Source organism: Seriola aureovittata, chromosome 10, assembly GCF_021018895.1.
Source record: "Seriola aureovittata isolate HTS-2021-v1 ecotype China chromosome 10, ASM2101889v1, whole genome shotgun sequence".
Taxonomy (NCBI): Eukaryota; Metazoa; Chordata; class Actinopteri; order Carangiformes; family Carangidae; genus Seriola; species Seriola aureovittata.
This window is the reverse complement of record NC_079373.1, coordinates 26,973,302-26,992,656: the sequence shown is the minus strand read 5'-3', so window position 1 is coordinate 26,992,656 and position 19,355 is coordinate 26,973,302. Positions and strand designations below refer to the sequence as shown.

Below are 19,355 nucleotides of genomic sequence, written 5' to 3'. Positions count from 1 at the left end.
CTAAACTCTGTCGTGTTTTCAAGTGTCTGTTTTCAGTGCGGATGATGAGCGTTAATTACAGCAACTCAAACATGGAACGTTTATTCTGGCAGAATATTTCATCTTTTGTGGTTCCCTGTAAAATGCTGGTTTTCACAAACTAAAACGTCTCCTGAGATAAAATACAGGTTTTTGTAAATTATAGATGGAGGAAATCTGTTTCTTTGATCGTCACTAAAGGTGGAATTACCTTCACTTAAACACAGTGTTGTGGTGTAAACAGAACAGACATGAGTGAAAAACAATGTAACGGTCACAAAAGGCTGCGAAAGAAAGTGATGATAAAAACTGCTTCTTAAAGGTTCTGTAAACCATCATCACTGCCACTGGATGTCGCAGTAGACCACCAGCATCTCAGACCAAAACAAATGCCTCATTGGCCACACCTCCAGCCTTCATTTGGCCACACCCCCTGGTGAACGTGTCCACTAAACACACAACAAGAAGGGCAACTGAGTAAAGCTAACAATCTAACCACAACCATTAGCCCATGCTAGCACTGTCGTGATATGCTCCACAGCAACACTGACAGTTAGCCAGCTAGCAATAGCAACATTTGTGGTAAGAGCAGGTTAGCTAACACTAGCATGCTACTGTAGCCGGTCACTGATGAAAACAGACATGTAACGTTATGAAGCATCAAGTTACTGACACATGGAGGAGAAGAGAAACCAGTTCTGAGTCCAGCTGGATCCTTTAGCAGCTGATCCACTGGAACCAGCCGCACAAATGACACTGATGGAGCTGGTAAACACTTTTTGAAAGTCCAGTCCGCCTGTGATCTGGTCTGATCTCTTTCCTTGTCTGAGGTCTTTTTAGTTGAATATGTGGTTTCTTCTTCAGTGGAGGAAATTCTGGAAGGTCAATTTGACGCAGATTTGTCGACGCTGTTACTCCAATATCTTTACATAGGAAATAGCTGTTTGCTGCTTGAACCTTGAAATAAAATGTAACGATAATATACATTTATTTCGTCTTGTCTTCACCTATAATAAACTTGTAGCTTATATTTTGTAAGAGGAAATCTCAGTAATGGAGATGAGGGCAGGTGAACCTGGTTACAGGTGAACTGGAGAAGGAGGAACTGAACTCTAAACAACAGCAGATTTCATCCTTCGTTTATCTTAAAATGGTCTTTTGAAAATGTCTAAAAGTCAAAGATGCACTTTTAATGGGCTCTAAACCGGACAGACAGACAGACAGACAGACAGACAGACAGACAGACAGCATTAAGACAACCTCCTAAACAGATGAATTACAGCTGTACGTCAGCAGCCTGTTGTTGTTTTCCTGTGTGGACGGGGATAATGGAGCTAATGCACCAGGACAAAAAAAAAAAAGCCTTGAATCTTTTCACCAATAAACTCCACAACTGTCTCACAAATCCAGCCCAGGCCATTACTCTAACAGGGTCCGGATGTATTTCTCTCCGCCTGTAACTACCATTGGCACAGGACAGTTTATGTGTTACTCGTGTAATTAAATCTTTGGATACTTTCCCCCGAAATCAATGGAAAGCACCGGCATAAAACACAGGCTTCGAGCCGGGCGGCGTCTGTGTGGAGGCCCGGGCCCGGAGCGTGGGCGGGGGAGGGGGGGAGTGGATCGATGGCGGAGGGCAGGTGGTGATTGGTGGCGTCGCTCCAGGGCTGTCTGACATCAGAGCGACTCGGTGGCGCGACCTTGGCCTTTTTAATTCTGCAGCATTTGAGCTGCTGTCATTACGCCGCCAATTACAACTGTTGTTTTATCAGCAAAGCAGCAACCCCTACCCCCCCCCTCCCAACCCCCACTCCCCACCCCACCCCACCCCTCCTCCTGCCGGCTGTCGATCCAGATTCAACTTGGAGGAGGTAATGACAGCAATTAGCCGGTGAAGGAGACTCTTAGCTGCTATCTGCTGTCACAACCCACAACCGATGACTGTGGGTCGGGTCGCTGCCAAACCTCAGCCCTGCTGGGACAACTTTCTTTTCCCGCTGTCACATCATTTACATGGACTAAAGCAGAATTACCCAAAGAACGAAAAAAAACCAAAGAAAGCGTTTTGGGGCATCATCTCCAAACAGGTGTTATGTAAATGCCCCAGGGCAGCGCAGCGATGAAGGAGGAAAAGGTCCAGCCTCTGCCTCAGTGTGTCGGTTCATTGTTTATCTTCATCCTGCTTCCTGTGCGGGTGGCACACTGACAGGTCATTATGTGGCTGCTTGCTAGCTACAGTAACCGGTGTCGGGGCACGGCGCTGTGTATTGCCGCGCCCGGTCTGTGACAGGCCCCCGGCTCGACGCTCGCCTAAGTCATGGTGTCCATGTTGGCCTCATTAACTGGAGTGTTGTGTGGGTTTTATATCACTGTCACGGCTGTCGGGGCGCGCGGAGGCGGGCTAACGACGAACTCGGTGCGTCCTGCCTGTTTACCCGCCAACACACAGATCTATCTAACTCATTAGAAACCCCCTCATAATCACAATCCGCAAAAACAGAGCAAGGAAGCCATTAAAAGATGCACCATGTCTGGATCCTCTCACTTTTTTGCGTGCTATGATAAATGGTCCTTGGATTGCTATTCATAGCGCCGCGGCTGAGTGGCTGTCCACACTCGTCCCACGCCGTACGTTCAGCCGGCCTCATGTTTAAGCATGTCGGAGTTCCCAGGCGACTGATTTATGCCGTTCTTATTTCTGCTCCGGCGGGGAGCTCATCTGAGCCGGACAGCAGGGCGTCTCTGAATCTTGATAGTTGGAAACAGCAGCTGCAGATTGCTGTCAAGGCTTCGCTGCAGGAAGCTGAATGCCTGACTTTATTTTTTTGGGCTTCTTTCTATAGAGCTCTACTGTATAATTTAACTGCTTGCCCCCCACTCCCTGGATGACTGAGCAACACTCTTTCCTTTTGTGGACAGCCTTTTCATTTGGCACTTTCTCTTCCCGCTTCCTTTCTTATTTAATTTTTTTATTTTTTGACCAGCGAAAGGCAAATAACCGGCACCCACAGGGTTTTTAGTTTAACAGCTGTGAACCAGAACAGGAGGCTTTGTTTTCTTTCCAGCTTCAGGTCAGGACTGATTCAGTTCCTCCCACAGGCCTCCTCCGCCTTCTGCTGGGAAAACTGTCCACACAGGGAGTCCTAACCTGAATGTTTGGAACCACTGGTGAAAGGGTCCTTCTGTGTTTAAAGCTCCTCCAGTGTAAAGGTCTGTGTCCATGTGTAGTGTGATTATAGATTATAGATCAGCTCTAGCTTCTATATTAATACTGTGAAAGTATCAAAGCCTCAGTCCACAGAGAAATGCACACAGCCTGTATTCAGAAACTGAGCCTTAAAACCAGCCGTCAGGACTTCTGGAACTTTGTGATGTCACAACAAAGCAGTCACCAAGCCCCGCCCACCTGGACCCACCATCCAAACCTTGCAGGATTTGGTTTCTCTGAGTGTTTTTACCTGAAATCTGCTGTATTTTTATTGGATCACTCAGAAAAACAGTCAGCCAATCAGAAGAGAGGCTCAGAGCCTCCTCTCTTCTGATTGGCTCACCGACCTGTTGTTACTAGAGCTGCAGAGAGAAGCCTGAGAGAGGAGATGTAAAACTACACTGAGATGGTTTTTATATCTTCTGATGAAGACGACAATGATCGTTTCCTCAGTTTCTTCTTTTCAAAAATGTCCTTTTTAAAATGAAGCAAAGGACAGAGTGAGATAATAAAATCCAACAGTGGAGAAGCTTTTTTTAATTGTGTTGAGCTGCTGTAAATACATCCATGTATTATAATAGGAGCGTAAACTGTGTCTGGATATCGCCTTGTTCTGCATACTGTTAGTTACAGCTGTGCAGCAACAACATATTAAATGACGACATGAAAACAATGAGCGAGTGAGAGAAGCATCAGCTGAAGCGGCAGCTCCCCCTCGGCTTCACTGAGCTGCACTCTGAGTCTCAGCTCAGTTTATCAGTCTGGACCAGAGCAGCAGACAAACACAGTCAGAGAGCAGCTGGTGAACGTTGTGCAGCGTTTAGCAGCTTGAGTCGGGAGAGAGAGCGACCGTTTAGATTTACATCTGAGACGTGATCAGGGAAAGTGAGAGAGAGAGAGAGAGAGAGAGAGAGAGAGAGAGACTCCATCACTGTCCTCTCCAGGTGAAACACAAGAACACTGACTTATAGTGAAGCAGCTGGACGAGACAAATACAGACGATGACTTTGACCTGTGCCTCTTTAAATGAGGCATTTTTCCATCAACTTTTGTTCTGTCTGCATGTTGTTTATTTAAATTCAGAGGAAACGTATATTTCTCCAGCGTCAGTCTGTCGGACCGTCAGTTTAAAGTTTAACTTCTTCTTTCTATTCTTGTTCTAAAATATTTATTTGCTCCGGGACTTTCTCAGTGTTTCTGTGTCGAGGCTGCTCTGCAGTTTACTGGAGCAGTAGGAGAACACGTATTTACCTCGCACACGTTTTTCCTTTTTCCTTGTAATTTTATTGAAGTCGTAAACTCTGGGATGGAGGGACAGGTGTTTCCCCTAAAGCCTCTTAAAGGTGAATCATGGGAGGAAGACTGGCTTTAAATGGAGCTGAGAGACACACACAGCTGTAACAGTGTTAATCAGTTTCTTAATCAGACAAAATGAAACGGGAGATTCCACATGGTGTTTTATTACGTCTGAAAAAAAGACCCAGGATTAGAAAACACAAAGAGAACAGGTGAAGACGGGAGGAGGTAAATCCAACAACTCCTCCAACCTGAACAAACATACAGCTCGTATTTTACCTACCGTAGCTACCTTTGTTGCCATGGTTACTAAAATAACGGTCACGGTTTTGTTAGGTTCAAGGAAAAGATGTTGATTTGGGAATTGAACACACGGCTCTCCTGTGTCACGTTCATCCATCCACCTCCTCCTCCTCCCGACGTGGACTCTGTCTCTCTTTAAACTACGTCACCGACACTTTTTTATCATTACTACGACCACTAGATGTCGCCTAGCAACAAAGCGAGTCTTGCTAAATCGGGTGATTTCAGGGTTTCTGCTTATTCATCCACACGTAGTTTTTTACAAGGAGAGTTTGTAGCTGCTGCTAATTCTCGACTCGTTTTTACATGTTTAATGACTTTTAAACAGTCAATAGCAAACGATTGATAATATCCTGCAATTATCTAAAAATGCACAGATGTTCAACACAAGAAACAGACAGACAAAGAAAAACAATTAACAATAGATATAATTACCTAGTGATGGGTACAGCTCTGGTCACAGATAGTCTTCCTGCGACAGCCGGCTGCAGTCTGCAGTCACACGGGCTCATCCATCTTTGAGGCTGCCGCCGCCCTCCCGTGGAGAGTTTTGATTATGTTGAGTGCTCGCTCTGCTAGAAACAAGGGCTCCGTCAGGAACATATGTCACCGTTATAAATTGCGGCTCCACTTTTTTTGTCACCGTGTCCTGTCACAGTTTTAATTAAACAAGACAAAGACCAGGAGATGGGAGCGGCCGGCGATCGAGGAGAAAGATGGTTTCTAGGTTTCTGATAATAACCCTCAGCGAGGAGGAGGAGGAGGAGGAGGAGGAGGAGGAGGTGGGGGACGAGGTGGAGGAGGTGGAGGAGGAGGAGGAGGAGGATGAGGTGGAGGTGGAGGAGGTGGAGGACGAGGTGGAGGAGGAGGAGGTGGGGGACGAGGTGGAGGAGGAGGAGGAGGAGGATGAGGAGGAGGAGGAGGTGGAGGAGGTGGAGGATGAGGAGGAGGAGGGAGGAGGAGGAGGTGGAGGATGAGGAGGAGGAGGAGGAGGAGGAGGAGGAGGAGGAGAGGAGGATGAGGTGGAGGTGGAGGAGGAGGTGGAGGAGGTGGAGGAGGAGGATGAGGAGGTGGAGGACGAGGTGGAGGTGGAGGTGGAGGAGGAGGAGGATGAGGAGGAGGAGGAGGTGGAGGATGAGGTGGAGGTGGAGGAGGTGGAGGTGGAGGAGGTGGGGGACGAGGTGGAGGAGGTGGAGGAGGAGGTGGAGGAGGTGGAGGATGAGGAGGAGGAGGAGGTGGAGGAGGGGTGGATATTGGGTGGAGTGGATGGAAGGGCCAGGCAGGGTTTAGTGGAGCAACAACCAGATGTTATTAAACCGCCCCTGCTGCCTGCTGGACTGGAGTTCTGCTGCAGGTTTTGGTTCTTTGGTTATTCTGTTTTTCTTATTATGAAAAGACGGAGGCCGCCATCGTGTTAGTCCGTCTCCCAGCCCATTGGCTCCTCCTGAAGACACTCAATGAGCACTTTATTAGGAACACCTCCTCCGTTGCTCTCAGTCTCCTTCTTCCACCAGATGTTGAAACTTTCCTCAGAGACTCCATGTTGATGTTGTTGGTCAGGAACAATCGGCAAGACAAATTTATTCTTTATATCACATTATCATTCACGGAGGTCATTCAATGTGCTTCACAGAAATAAAAGAAGCGTAGAAACAGAAGCATCTAGAATCCCCTCCTCGTGGTCGTATCCCTCCGCCACTCAGACTAGTTCCATGTCACACCAAAATCTAATCAGTTCATCTTTGAGTCCAAGTGAACGTTTGTGCCAAGTTTGAAGAAGTTATAAGTTAATATCGTGTCCATGAGATTGAGAGGGACGGACGGACAACCTGAAAACAATATGGCTGCTGCTCTGACTGTCGTCGGCGCGGAGGAATAAAAACATTATAAATATACAGATTATAAAACAGATAATATCTCATTAAAGTGCAGAATAAAAAGATTAAATGAAGCCAGAGGAGAGCGGAGCAGTTTCTGCTTCTTTTTAAAGCCGGTGATGGTTGATACTCAGACTGCAAGAAATAAAAGTGCTATTTGCAAATGTAGAGGTAGCTTCAGGTTGGAAACGGGCAGGTTGTCATGGTAACGGGCCACCGTGAGTGACCACTTTGTACAGACCAGGAGGCCCAGGTTAGTTTTCCATATCGGAGTGATTTATCTTCTAAAATATCTACGACCCTCGGTGTCCGGGCTCTGCTCCACCGATGAGGGATGGGGCCACGTAGAGGACAAACAGAGCAGCCAGAGGCTTTAATTCACCCCCCCCCCCCCCCCCCCCCCACACACACACACACACACACACAACCACACTCACACACACATGTACACACTCCCCACTCTTTCCAGCTCTCATCTCTCCAGTGAATAGGACTATATATCTGTGGTTTTATGTTATGGCCTTGTGTTTGCTCTGTGTGGGAGGTGTGTGTGTGTGTGTGTGTGTGTGTGTGGTGTGTGTGTGTGTCTGAAGGAGCTCATTACATTCTGTTTGCAGTGTTTCAGTAGAAAGAATACATTATGAAAACATTCCTGAGTTGACTGACCATGTGACCCAGCCCGTACGTTTAAGAGCACATCAGCCGAACACAGGGATTGAATGAAACGGTGCGTTTGACTTCTTGCAGCCTCGCGGCGGTGAGGTTTCAGCGCCGGTGTCCCGGTCTGTAGGCGCCAACATGGAGATGACTGTCTCCAAAGTGCAGTAATCGGTGGTGGATGTTAGATCGCTGCAGCAGTGAGTCCGAGAGCTTTGCCCTTTAGCTCAGGAAGATGCAAGCAAACATACGCTCACCCAGCTGTCACTCAAAGAGGCCACGCCCTCAATCCTCCATAACTGTAGTCCTTAATAAAATGTAAACAGGTGAGTTATATAAACAGGTGAGTTATATAAACAGGTGTCATGAAGGAGGAAATTAGCTCTAGAGACCAAAACAGTTTTTGTACCAGGCTGTAAACATGTTTATTTCTGCTGTAAAGTTGGACATTTTAACATGGGAGTCTATGGGGACTGACTCACTGTTGGAGCCAGACTCTAGTGGTCGTTAGAGGAACTGCAGGCTGATGCTTCGTTTAGTGGCGGTGACGCTGAAGTCATGTGACATTCTGCTGATTGTGGTTTTCATTAGTGAAGATGATCCTGAACCAGCGTGATGCTAGCTTCAGGGTTGGCTACAAAAATAAGACATCCCAGCGGCGCTGTAGAAACTGATATAACGACAGTATTGAGGGAAGCTCATGGCGCCTGGTGACCCAATGGTTAAGGTGTATACCACTTTACTCCATGTCAGTGGTTCGCCTCCTGGTTGGGGAACCCCCCTCACAATGTTTCCTGTCACTCTCTCTCTGCACTGACTGTCAAAATAAAGGTAAAAAAAAAGATTCATCTCAGAAAAGGTTTTTCTGCTTTTCAGCTGTAAAGGTCATTGACTCTCGTCTCTGGAGAACTCGGACCCGCTCGGACTTTTACAGACTTCATGATGAAGCCTCCGAGTCTTGACTGTACTGACAGTGAGCTGATGGAGCTGTGAAGTGACGGGCGTGCGTGTCGGCCCGTGCGTTCATCGACTGCAGCAGCAGCAGCTGCGGTGATTGTGATCAGGAGGCTGTTGGTTTCAAAGCGCTGAGTCACGTACGCGAGCTTTAGTTGGGTGGACGTGTTACAAGCCGGGGATGCGTTTGATCAGCCTGCGTTTCATCCCGGCGGCCCGGACAGGAGAAAATAACCAGCTCCTTTTTATTTCCTCCTTTCAACTTAATGCAAGTGATGTAATTTCTGATTTAAATGCCATCTGTATTTGATGTAACCGTCTTCCTAAGAAATCCACTCCTGAGTGGTGAAAGCTCGGGGAGGCTTTCAGCTCTGCCTCTTCTTAATGGGAAAACATCATTAAATGTCTGTGTGAAATTAGGCCTCTTACTGTAATTGGCAGGCTAATGAGAAGACGGCGGAGCGTTACTCACGCAGCCGCGTTTTCACCGCCGCACATTTGATGCTCGGCGGTTGCGTTTGTAAGGATTGTACGGTGGCGGCCCGGGGTAGATGAGGCAGATAAACAGTGTTTTGATGTGTGAAGAGGGCGTGGGGGGGATTCGAGAAAGGTTTCCTCCCTGGAGGGGGAGGGGGGGGGGGCATCAGGGCGGCAGCTGGGAAGCACGGAAACAAATAAATAAAGTTCACAAGCCTGAAACAATGTCTCTCTCCCTGATACCTGTCTGTCGGTAAATGTCAGGGAACTTAATTACTGTTGGAAGAGATCATCCTTTCTTCACAAGACCCCCCCCCACACACACACACCTCACCCCCCCCCACACACACCCTCACCACCCCCCCCCCCCCCACCATGCTTCCTTTTTCATCTACTTAAAGGGCAGAGCAGCACGTCTTGATGATGAGCTGCTTCATTCAATCTCAAATTAAGGGAAATAAATGAATAATAATAAAAGTGGAAAGATTTAAACTTCCAGACCGATGCGAGGATTTCCTGTTTTCTCTGTGGATTTAAATCACCTTCCTGAACACGAGGCCCCGAGAGGAAACAGTGAAACACAAAAACACAAACACGTTCAGAAAACACGTTCGCTGAGTATTTATGTGTCGTTAAATTGATGAGTGTGTTTTTCTGTTTGCCGCAGAGCGTTGAGCTTCAGGGCCACCGTAGTTCTGCTCTAACAGCCGTCCGCTGCTCTGAAGGAAATTGGGAGGAAGCTGCGTTTGAGTTTTCAGAGCTGCCGCCATGTTTTCCAGACCGGAACAAACAGTCGGTCAGGTGGAGGATGTTGGTGAATTAGTGTTAAAGCTCGTCCTCCTCCTCAGAGTCAGAACCGAACACAGAGATGAAACACATGTTGATCTGAATCAGCGCGACTTCCACTTCCTGTCGAGATCATGATCTCGCACGTCCCTCCAGAATAAAGCTCCAGAACTCCACTGAGTGAAGGGCGACCACGACGGCCGAGCGGCTGGTCGGCGGTTCGACCTCCCGCTGACCCGACTCTTCGCTGCAGGTCGTCTGTGCAGCAGGTTGTCTTGACATCATAGTTAAGTTTTGTTGCTAGGTGACATCTAGTGGTCGTAGTGATGATGACAGGAGCGTGATGTAGTACAAAGAGCGACAGAGTCCACGTCAGGAGGAGGAGCTGGTGGACGGATGAACGTGACAGAGGAGAGCCGTGTGTTCGATTCCCGTGTTAAACCGGCTGTTTACGTCGTTTCTATCATCCAAGTTTATCACGTTGTTATTGTTGTAACTATGGCAACAACGATGGTCTAATGTTGAGGAAGTACATATTTGAACCCAAATCACCATCTCTTCCTCCAACCAGATCATAACCGTTATTATAGTAACCATGGCGACGAAGGTCCAGTACGCCTGCCGCTGTAAGGGCGCCGTCTCAGAAAAACAATCGCCTGCGTGTTTGTTCAGGTCGGAGGACGGGGCGGGAAAGTTGGTTGTAGATGCTTCTCAACATTTCCCCTCGGTCCCGTCCTCCTCCAGAGAAACAGATTCACCCGTCTGAACGCCGCGCTCGCCATCTGAGGTGTGAAGCGGTAACGAGACGTCCCGATGGTCCAGACTCGCTCCACACTTCCTGTCACTCTCTTCATTATGTAATCTTTGTTGAGTGTTGAGAATATTCACTCGGCTCAGTCCGACTTTTTTATTTTTTATCTTTTATTTTATTAAGAAACTGGCTTTAAATTTGTGCAACATTTAGATGGAAACATAATGAGTGTATGTCTTTCTCTTTTATTTTGTGTGTGTTATGCAACGCTCTGCATGTCCTTCAGTATTCTCACACACACACACACACACACACACACACTCTGTATTAAAGTCAGTCCTGCTGTTCTGACATCTGGACTAAGTTGTTTCCTGCAGAGGCAGATGAAGAATTTGCCTCCACTCTCCTCCACATCTACAGGGCAACAGTTCAGTCTAATCGCCCCCTCTGTGGGGCAGTTAACCGGACCACCCATCCGCCTCGGCTGCACTTCCTGTAGATGATGAAATTCTGCAGGTAAACACAAGCGTTCACCAGTTCCTGGTTCCATCAGCCGAGACAACTTTTACTAAAACTTTCTAAAATGTCATGAAGCTTATAAATGTCAGAGCGGCTCCCCCAGCAGACGAATCATTAGTCAGTGTTTCGTCCCCTCGGTGAAAAAGGAGGTAAACAGGGACGAAAACACGGAAAAACAAAGAATCTGAAAGAGCCGGAAAAGAAGGTGATTTGTTTTGAACTCGTCTCGACACTTTACAAACCTCACAGAGGTTCTCATAATGAGGGGGAGGACGGGACGAGGTGCTGGAGCCAAACAAATAGAAAAATCAATATCACCAAACGAGGCCTGACTAATCCACATACCTCTGAAAACAGAACCGCTAACTCACAAAAGAACTTCACCAGAACTCTGGCACCAACTAATGGTCCAGGTGACTGTAGACAGAAGTTTCAAGTTTAAAGCTCCACATTTTCTTCTTCTGTGTTTTATTTGAAGTGTTGATCCATCAGAAGATGTAAAAACCATCTCAGTGTAGTTTTACATCTCCTCTCTCAGGCTTCTCTCTGCAGCTCTAGTAACAACAGGTCGGTGAGCCAATCAGAAGGGAGGAGGCTCTGAGCCTCTCTTCTGATTGGCTGACTGTTTTCTGAGTGATCCAATAAAAATAAAGCAGATTTCAGGTAAAAACACTCAGAGAAACCAAATCCTGCAAGGTTTGGATGGTGGGTCCAGGTGGGCGGGGCTTGGTGACTGCTTTGTTGTGACATCACAAAGTTCCAGAAGTCCTGACGGCTGGTTTTAAGGCTCAGTTTCTGAATACAGGCTGTGTGCATTTCTCTGTGGACTGAGGCTTTGATACTTTCACAGTATTAATATAGAAGCTAGAGCTGATCTATAATCACACTACACATGGACACAGACCTTTACACTGGAGGAGCTTTAAATAAACAAGATCAGCAGAGTCAAAAAAATGATTTTAGATGCCAAAACTTCCAGAATCAGAATCAGCCTGAAACTGGTTTCCGGTGTGTTTGCAGAGAAGAAAACTTGAAGCAGTTTCTACATCACTATTCTTAGCAGACTGTCACAGAGCTGCACGTTCATTCCACCATCAGAGATTTCAGGACAGACACATTTAGAAAAACAGCGGCGACGTGACAGCCACCCGATCACTGGATTATTTTTGGAGCACCTCTGACTTGCATCCTGCTTCGGCACCAAACAGAAGCTGATTAATTAAGAGACGACTTGACACCTCCAGCAGCCATATGATGTGACGGGGCCACTTGGCTGCATCTCTTCCACGGATCCACCAATCCTCAGACGCCACACTTTTTCTTTTTTCTTTTTCTTTTATTGAAATATTTCCACTGAAACGACTCCAAGTCAAGCGTGAAAACCCCTCCACGTTCAGATCTGCACGTCACGTTTTCTTTCATCCCGACTTCTGAAGCAAACGCCGCGCTCATTAACACGTATGTGGTGGCATGTTAATTTATGAGGGAAAAGGCGTTGACGGAAAAGTCCTCTCTCCCGATCACTGATCGTCCTCTGGGGACGAGCCGCTCTGCAGAGGAGAGATTCACACCAAAGTCACATCTGATGTTTAATGCAAAAGGCCACGATTTCAATGGCGCCGTCCAGCGCTTTCATTCCCCTCCCATCAGCCTGCAGCGTCCGCCACCGGCAGGTCGGCCGCTCCTCAGCTCGATAGCAGTTTTGAAGAGTTTTAAAAGGGAATCGAGTTTGACTATCGCAGGGAGCCAATCCCAGGCCTCATTAGCATAGAAACAACTTCCAAGATGAAGGAAGAAAAACAAAACAAACAAAAACAGTTAATGAAGGAAAAACTCGTCTCTTCTCCTGCAGGATCATATTTACAGTGAGCACACCTGACTTCAGGGAGGAGGCAAACACAACAAGAAAAGAGGAGGATTAAAGGAGTTTTAGAGAAAAAAGTCCACAGTTCTCCAAAGTCAACATCCAGAGCCGGAGCATCAGACTCGGCGGGCCTGAGCGGAGGTGAAGGAGGAAATAATGAAGGAGGTGCAGAGAGCCGAGCCGCGCTCTCAGTGTTTGGATGGAAATGATAATGAACAGGCCACACAGGTTTAAACATGGAGCAGTCAGTGTTACTGAATACCAGCCTGCCTCTCCTGCAGCACGCTCAGGTACAGGAAGTGTTAATTACATTAGTAAAAAAATATATTGTGCTGAAGCTGCTTCACTGCGACTGTGCTTCCGTTTGCGTCACATGAAGTGTTCAACAGAGGTTTTTATTTTAAACACACCGATCAGCTGTGCAGTGTGGCTTTCCAGTCAGTTGAGAAGATTATTATTAAGTGCGTTTACGTTCAGATCTCGGTGTTACGTGTCCAGCTGGGTCAAAGCGCCTGTTGAGTGTGTGTGTGGTTTATTTTCTTCCCTCCTGGTGCTGACAACATGATTCACATTCATGTTCATTCATCCAAACCTTGCAGGATTGTTTTACCTGAAATCTGCTATATTTTTATTGGATCACTCAGAAAACAGATGATCTTGTTTGTTTAAAGCTCCTCCAGTGTAAAGGTCTGTGTCCATGTGTAGTGTGATTATAGATCAGCTCTAGCTTCTATATTAATACTGTGAAAGTATCAAAGCCTCAGTCCACAGAGAAATGCACACAGCCTGTATTCAGAAACTGAGCCTTAAAACCAGCCGTCAGGACTTCTGGAACTTTGTGATGTCACAACAAAGCAGTCACCAAGCCCCGCCCACCTGGACCCACCATCCAAACCTTGCAGGATTTGGTTTCTCTGAGTGTTTTTACCTGAAATCTGCTTTATTTTTATTGGATCACTCAGAAAACAGTCAGCCAATCAGAATAGAGGCTCAGAGGCTCCTCTCTTCTGATTGGCTCACCGACCTGTTGTTACTAAAGCTGCAGAGAGAAGCCTGAGAGAGGAGATGTAAAACTACACTGAGATGGTTTTTATATCTTCTGATGGATCAACACTTCAAATAAAACACAGAAGAAGAAGGAAAAATTTGGAGCTTTAAGTTTTCTTCTTTTCCTCCTCATTGTGTGTCACAGGACTTTTACTTAATTAACATAAATTAGCACCTGTGTTCTGACCTGTAACTGTAAATCACTCCAGGTCTGATAAAACAGTAAATCCAGCGTTACATTTCTCTCCTGTCACATTTTCAGACGTGACACAGCAGAACCAGAGATATCGTCCTTTTGGTTCAACGTTTCTTCTTTGTCAAAACCTGGCACCTACATTACCCAGAATGCAACTTGTAGCCTGGAGCCTGCAGCAGGCTACAGAGGCTCACTTCTTTCTAACTCCGCAACTCCACATTTTTTATTATTTTTTAACTTTTTAAACTTGTAGTCTTCTGACCTGATTGACGCTGACTCGAGTGACATCACTTGAGGACACTTGCTCTCCCTCTGGAGACACTGAGGTCTTTATACCGCTGCTGGTGTGCAGCAGCGGTATAAAGACCTTGATGTGTAAAACCACCGCAGATCCTCTGAAACCCCAACATGCTTGTTCAGCGTCAGGGGAGTCACACTCCTGTGTATATCCTGTAGATACTCACATACATAATGTATAGCTGCCGTTTGAGCCTCATAGCTCGCAGCAGATGCCACCTACAACTGGAAGGATACTTCACATTAAACTGAACGTGGCGTGTGTGCACAGGGACGGTGGCAGCTGGGCCAAGAGAGAAAACAGGAAGTGCCACATTGGCTTTTGTTGCTGCGGTGTTTGTGAGTTGCAAGGTGAACTCATTGAAGTTTTCAACAAAATCACGATTGATCGACGACATGATTCTCCAGAGAGCGAGTTCAATCAGTCCGACCGATCGATCAGTTCTTTTCTGTCCAGGTAAACACAACAATTTCTCCCCCCTTGTTCTCCTAAACATTATGATTATATGAGACTTTGCAACAGGAAAAGTATCATTTTAAAAAAAGGTACTGCCTCTGTAGGTCTGGGAAATATGATCTTTGATTAATATCACAATATTTTTATCGCGATACACAAAATATATCTCAATATTTTGAAATCTCCTCTAGAGCACTTCAGAAATACACGATTTCACCCCTTTTCCCAAATAAAAATAAAAATTCTGTTTTTATATATTTAATTATAAGAGTTAATTTAGTTTTTTTCTTGTCACTGTGATGAGCCGATAAGCCGAACGTTTATGTTGTTGCTGCCGGACCGCATCGTAAACTTGTTCGGACGTTTCACGACAATATTGAAGTATTGAATTTCACATGTGCTTTTTTTCAAGCAGATCTTCTTTGTATATTATAAGAAAACTATGCGGGAAAATATCAAGTTAATCCTTGTGTCGTACAATATCAGCACAATGTTCACATGTTGACATCTTTACGGACGTGTGTCAGCAGCTCAAAGCTTTGGTTTAACACAAGTAAAGATGGTTAAATGTTTATAAAAAAGAAAACAGGCTTGATCTTCGTCTGATCCCAGGATCTTTGTGGCATTGTCGCCATTAAATGATGATGATTTTTTTGCCTGCTGTTCTTCATCACCGCCCTCCCTCGCTTTTCCAGTCGAGGTGATAAATGCCTGAGCGTTTTGTTGTATCAGCCAATAAAAGTCCGGGCCTGAACATTTGTCTGGGAGTCAAACTGTGAGTCCATATGGACGCTTTGACAGGAACAGTTATGAACCGTGTTGGAAACAGAAGCTGTGATCAATAACAACTCTGACTTTGGAAGGACGACGGCGATGATGATGATGATGATGATGATGATGACGACCAATCTGCGCCCTCTGGATGTTTATTGACCAGTCTGACCTGCGAATGCCCCCGTCAAACACCTGAAAGTCAACAGAGATGCGACTTGACATTTATATCTTCATTCCAGAGGCAGGATTAACGGGCGGCTCGGCCTCGTCGGCCTGTTTTCTCCGCTGTAATAACGCTCATTAAGACTCCTCGCTCGTTTAAGGCCTGTTATTCATCATCATATTTATTGTGGTTTTAGGCTTTATAGTGCATTAATAATGCCCACCATTTATCTTCTGCTGTCATGGCGACGGCTCAGCATCCGGCCCAGTTGTGCAGGGCTGTTTTCCTCTCAGCCCACATCACAGATATTGTAATTGTTGGATATAAATCTGCGCTGTAATGGCCCTGTCACATCGGCTCTTATTAGTGTTTGCAAGTAGTGGAAACAGTTAGTGATGCTCCGTGTCTGAGGAGGCAATTAGTCAGTTTTAATTGGACAGAAATCCACCGCAGCGTTACTGTAGTTGCCTCGCCTTCCAGGGCTGAGCCCCCCCCCCCCCCCCCCCCCCCCCCCCCCCCCCCCTCCCCCTCCCCCTCCCCCTCCATCATTAACCTGCAGCTCATTTGAATGCAGGAGCGTATCGCGCGGGTTCAGGCAGCTCTGGGCCAGACAGTCCTCATCCATTACTGAACTCACTACAGCACGAGGATCATCAGGACGACGGAGGTTCTCTGAGACGCTGTGAAAATGTGCAGATGTTTTTGTTTATTTATTGTTATTTTGTTTTTAGCCGCACGTCTCTGCAGGAAAAAGTATCATCAGTTTGTCGGTCCGACACTCTGCAGCAGTTCAAACTTCTTGGCTTCTGGCCCCTTAAAATGAGGCATTGTCTCCTGGTGACCCCCCCCCCCCCCATGACAAGAGCTGTGAGCAGCTCAATAGAGAATTGATTTTTTTCCTCCTCAGATTGTTTGATTTTATTTTTGGAGGACACACACAGAGGTGAAGGTCTGCAGAGCTTCACAAGAGAAAAGCAGCATTTACAAAAAAAAAGGTTGCTTTTCATTCCTTCTTATACTTTTAATCATTTTTCTAGATTCTAAATCTGACTTCAGCACCACGGACAGCGTCATGGTTTCCTCAACACCCATCTATAACAAATATAATCATAATCCATAAAACTACTACCAGTGTAACTGAATGTAAAAGAAACGACAGCGTGACATGCTAACTCTTTATGGCATCACAGCGCAGGCTAGTCTCTGTCCTGCAGTAGACAGTTGGGCTGGAACAGTAGGAGGTGTCGACAGAGAATCTACGTCATGACATCATGTTGCAGCCGTCCCTTCAAACGTCGCCGCATAAAGGGTTAAACGGTTCGGGTTATTTGACGAGGGGTTGTGTGAGGTTCATTACCTGCAGTAGATCCTGTTCAGCGCTTCTGTTTTAATCAAGCTTCATGTAGATATGTTTTCAACTTTCCTTTTGGCGCTACATTTTTCCACCGCTGATAATTTGAACTGTGGATATTTTATTTCGTCTGGAGAAAAGGTTCCGGCGGCTCTACACCTGCGGTTCCATCGCAGTGTTGTAACAGTGATGCTTGTAGGTAAATGTGAGACGTTCATGTCGCAGCACGCTTCAAAGCCGAAAACAAGGAAGTGAGTTTTGGTGAGATCATCAAAGGTTTTGATCGGGTACCGGTGTGATTAGTTCGACTCGAGGAAGTCTTCACATAAAAGTTAGTTAATTATTGCGATCGTGACATCGCGACTTCCTGGAGGGACTGACCTCCACCCAAAGCTGCACACAGTAGGACAGCAAATGTTGTGCACCGTTGAAGAAGAAATGTCGGTGGCAGCAGATCGAGTCACAGTCACGGCAGCGTTCAGCACAAAGCGGCGCCGGGTCAGGCGGAGGGCCCGGGGGTCGATGCGTCGCCCCCTCCTCTAATTTCCTCGCCAGGCTCAACGATCACGTCCGTGTCTGTCAGAGAGCGAGTGACGCCCACGTGAGGAGAGACTTTTATTCTATATCGATCAGCAGCAGGAGAAGCTCAGGAACAGAGAGTGTGTGTGTGTGTGTGTGTGTGTGTGTGTGTGTGCTGACATATGGCAGCAAGGCATTATGGGACAACCTGTGTCAGTTTGAACATCAGTAAGTGCATGTTGTTGAACTGTAGTGTGTGTAGGTGAGAGTGTTTTGGTGTGTGGGCTCTCTGGTTTGCAGGCAGTTGCCATGACAACGGTGGTATTCAATGCTGCTTGCATTGTGCAGCCCACGTCTCTCTTCTGTGAGTGTGTGTGTGTGTGTGTGTGTGTGTGTGTGTGTGTGTGTTTCTCTTCACATGTTTGTCGTCTTGTCACTGGTTGTTCTAAAAGTGTTTTCATTTAATTGTCAGACGTGTTTTATTTTTTATTTCTAACTGCAGTTTTATTTAAAATATTGAATTCAAAGCTGCAGCCTGAAACTTTTTCTAATATTAATTTAGTTGAAATATTCTCCTACACAGTCAGAGGTCAGAGGTCAGAGGTGTGTGACCTGGACTCATTGAACATTGAACAGTGCAGAGATATTCTTAATCCGAAGTTCTTCAGCCAGTCTGACCAATCAGAGGAGACCAAAGTCAGGGCTGTCAATCAATATGTGAACTGAGTGAAATTAAAGGTCCCGTATTTTCCAGAGGTGTCAGCTGCTGCTGCTGATGTTGCCACAGCTGGACCCGTCAAATCAGAACCAGAATCTGGCTGATGGCCAAGCAGGTTTTTAAATACGGAGGAGGAGGAGGAATTTTGCTTCGGTGCTTGTGCCGCAGGTCAGAGAGCTTCAATATACACAGAACCAAGATGTGGTCGGGTCATCCTTGAGTCCAGGTGAACGATTTTACCAAAATTTGAAGAATTTCCTTCGAGGCATTAGTGAGATATCACGTTCCCAATGCCAAAAAAACGTGTTTTATGAGGTCACTGTGACCTTGACCTTTCACCTTTAGCTACCAAAATCACATCAGTTCTTCCTTGAGTCCTGGTGAATGTTTGTCACAAACTTGAAGAGGTTTCGTCAAGGCGTTACTGAGATATCGTAAGCAGTCATGTGTGATAGCTGGTGGGGGAGGGGTTGTTAACAGTGGGGGTCTGCGGCCTTGTTGCTGTTGTCAGGAAGACGCTGCTCTTGTGGCGGGAATCAGGTTTGAAGAGAAGCATGAAATCCTTCAGCTCCTCCGACAGTCGCCTGGTGAAGATGTTTCTCTCTTCAGACGCTGATGTTTTAATCTCTGTCTGTCAGAGTATTTTTTTGACGTCTTGTTAATTGTGAGTTGCGGTAAATGTTTGACTCCATTCTTCTTTATTGTCTGTTTTTCTTTTCACGGCTCCCTGTTTCTGTTTTTCTGCAGACGCCCAATTTCCCCACAGGGATCAATAAAGTCTCATCAGTTCTCTGAAAGCCGATGGATTTCTGCTTCTCTCCCGTCCTCGGCTTCTTTTTCTTCTTGTTGTTTTCTGTCGTTTCCACTTTTTAAAGTAAATTATCACGAAGGTCGAACGAAGTATTGTTAAACACTTGATTCAAAATGGAGGCTGCAGGAAGAAGCTCTTCGCTGTTTGACCTGATGAGTTTGTGTGTTTTTCTATCTTCCTCTCCGTCATCTTCTCCCCTGAAAACCAACTCTTTCATTTCCTGCCAGAAGCTTCATGTGTTTGAGAAAAAAAGATAGAAAGACTGGAAAGAAGAAGGCTCTGTAGGCCTCAGTGTGTGTGTGTGTGTGT

General features: G+C 46.2%; 1 protein-coding gene across 1 annotated transcript in view; it reads left to right on the top strand.

Annotated features, from left to right (window-relative positions):
* Positions 1 to 19,355, top strand: part of immp2l (inner mitochondrial membrane peptidase subunit 2) — a 132,508-nt gene that overhangs the window by 49,633 nt on the left and 63,520 nt on the right. The window lies entirely within an intron of this gene.